Source organism: Sinocyclocheilus rhinocerous, unplaced genomic scaffold (genome assembly GCF_001515625.1).
Source record: "Sinocyclocheilus rhinocerous isolate Xijiao unplaced genomic scaffold, SAMN03320098_v1.1 scaffold7751, whole genome shotgun sequence".
NCBI lineage: Eukaryota > Metazoa > Chordata > Actinopteri > Cypriniformes > Cyprinidae > Sinocyclocheilus > Sinocyclocheilus rhinocerous.
In genome coordinates, this window is record NW_015658070.1 from 30,924 (window position 1) to 33,734 (window position 2,811).

Genomic DNA, 2,811 nt, shown 5'->3' on the forward strand with positions numbered 1-2,811 from the left:
GTGTGTATGTATGAGTATTGAGTGTGTTTGTGCGTGTGTATGTATTGAGTGTGTGTACGAGTATTATGTATGTATATTTGTGTGTGTGTGTATACAACATGTAAACACAGTGTTGCAAGTTTGTTTACATGCTCTCTCTCCCTTTCCTGTGTTTCAGTGACTGGTATCCAGTTGGTCAGAGAACAAACCTTTTTAGTGACTGCCTTGAGTGTCTTCCTACACTGTAAATACTGTAAATAGTTGCTTTAGTTTTTCAGTAACTGGATATTCATAATAATTAGCAGAGAAAAAAATTACAATTACAAATGTAAAAAAAATATATTTTGTGTGTTTATTAGCTCTAAAATTATCACTGGTCAAATCTGTTTTGGTTTACTGTTTTCATTATTAGAATTGTTCAAAATAAATACTGTTTAGTTAATGTTCAAATGTTGTTCTGAAATAGTTTTGTGTTTGTGTGTGGTTTCATGGGTAGATGAGTTCTGAATTGATATACATATAGCCTATGTAGTATATGTAGTATGCAGTGCCATATGGAGTCTCTAAATAGCCTTTTTGAAAGGATTCCTAGACTTTTCTTGAAAAAGAGCTACAGACATTTTTATTTGGGTATGTCGTTTTTCAGAAAATGCTCAAAAATAGGGGCGCACAGTAAGTGGTTAAAAGCCAAAATTAAACACATATTACATTATATGCAGGTAGTTTAATCAAGAAATATGCAAGTAAAGTTGGTCTTTCCCTCAATTCTTTTTCGACCAAACTGAAAAAACGCAGCCTCTAACAAAAATTAACAAAATATTCTGTTACATTGGCCTCAAGTAATCATTAGACATTAGTAACTTTTACCAAAATGTGGAATAATCCAGTTTGTCAATTTAACAGAACCAAAAACAATGCTTATTAAAACAGTAACGTTAAACCAAAACCTCAAAGAATACTTTTTCTGTTAGTGGTTAACAGAACAGTAGGTATAGTAAAGTGGATACTGTTCCATACAACTAGTGCTGTTTAAGTGTTATGTCGTAACACTTTACATATTTAACATGTCTCTCTCCACTCATGATCAGAGAGATCAGCGATGAGGGTGAGGACTCTTGGATTCACTGACAGTTGCTTCTTGTTTTTCTTCGTTTCCACTTTTGTGCCCTTCTCAGGATTGATGTTGAAGAAACACCTTTCTGAATGCAAGAATTCAAAATCAACCACTAGATAAAGTAATTTGTTCTAAAAGAGAGAAAAAAAATACCTCTGAAGGAACTCAAGTGTGGAGCCCAGACCCACAGGATAGTGGATATTGAGGCAGTAATAGCTTGCAAACATCATGCAGACAGCAGTGATGAAGGTGGGGATACTGGTCGTTCACAATTATTTGGTCTACACTCAGCATGAATTGCTTTGCAGCATAGCATGATGTTCCTGCAAGAAGATATATTAAGAAAATAACTTCACACCAGCCAATATATAATGTATATATATATGTTTTTTTTTTTTCTTTTTCTTACATGAGCACAAGCTCCTTCAGTAAAACAGATGAACTTACCACATACAATGACACATGGTGTCACAGGCAAGCTTTCCACTTGTACTTATTTTGCCGTACAGGTTTCTTCAACATAGTAGAAGATGTTCTCCTCTTTTTCTTTAAAATAGGAGAGTAGGAGGAGCACCAGATCCTTAACATCTTCTGAGCAGCCCTCCAACTGTCCTCTCAACATTTTTGACTTTGTGTTACAGCCTGCAAAACTTGTTTGCTCTTGTCTGCACAAACGCCTCTCATGAAGTCCAGAACCCGTTTTCCTTTTTTCTCCACATTACTGAGGAAGGTCTCTTTTAGTGATACACCAGTAAGGTCATGAAAGTGAACCATCATGCCAATCTCCTTAAACAAAAAGGCCACTCTTCCATGAGTGACTGCAGATCTGTTCCATTGATTATTGCTTTACGCTGGGAGAAGTAGGTGTACTTCATAAGAGTCTTTACCTCCTCTGGACTGAAGGTTGCCTGTTCACTGAGCTCCTTCAATTTTTCTTTTTTCTTCTGTTGACTTTCCAGTGTCTCACTCACTGGCATGAATTTCATGTCCCACTGTATGCAGCCATATGTGTCCTGAACAGCTGCCCTTCGTTCAGCTGGGATTTCATCTGTATCATACTCATCTGACACTCGTTTGCGCTTTAGTATCCGTGGTACTGAAGAACGCTTTACATTTTCAATTCGAGCTTGTAACTGTTTGACCAGTGAGTGATATCCTGGTCCTATCACATCACCTTCTATAACACCTTGCAGTGACTGCGGATACTTTCCAACCATTTTCTTGGCAACTTCTGTCGAGGCTTGTCTATTGGGAGAAGCACAGGCATGCATCATCTCAGAAGCAACAATCCTGATCATTTCTCTACGCAACCATGGGCTTGGCCTTTTCCCTCTCTCCAAACACTGCATCAAGGCTTCAGGAAGCTTCTCCCATGGAACCTGGAAGCTGTCAACCCAATCTGCAGCAGTAATTAGGTGGCTGAGTGAGGCTGTGGGTGAGGGAGAGAGTGAGATTGAGGAGCATGCTGAGGATGCTGGAGAGGTTAATGTTGACTGGCCATGGAATTCCATGGTCTGTGCTCTAAAATTTGCGGGCTGGTCCACACAGATTACTTTACTTTACTTTACTTTTAGTCATTTAGCAGACACTTTTATCCAAAGCGACTTACAAATAAGAAAAAGTAATTAAAATGAAGAATTGTTAAATAAATTATTTTTATTTTCTTTGCGCTCAAAAAGTATTCTCGTAGCTTCACAAAACTGAAGTTGAGCCACTGA

At 37.9% G+C, this 2,811-nt stretch overlaps 1 pseudogene; it reads right to left on the minus strand.

Moving 5' to 3' along the window:
* Window positions 1–1,038: 1,038 nt before the first annotated feature.
* Window positions 1,039–2,487, minus strand: LOC107722083 (uncharacterized; annotated as a pseudogene).
* Window positions 2,488–2,811: the final 324 nt, after the last annotated feature.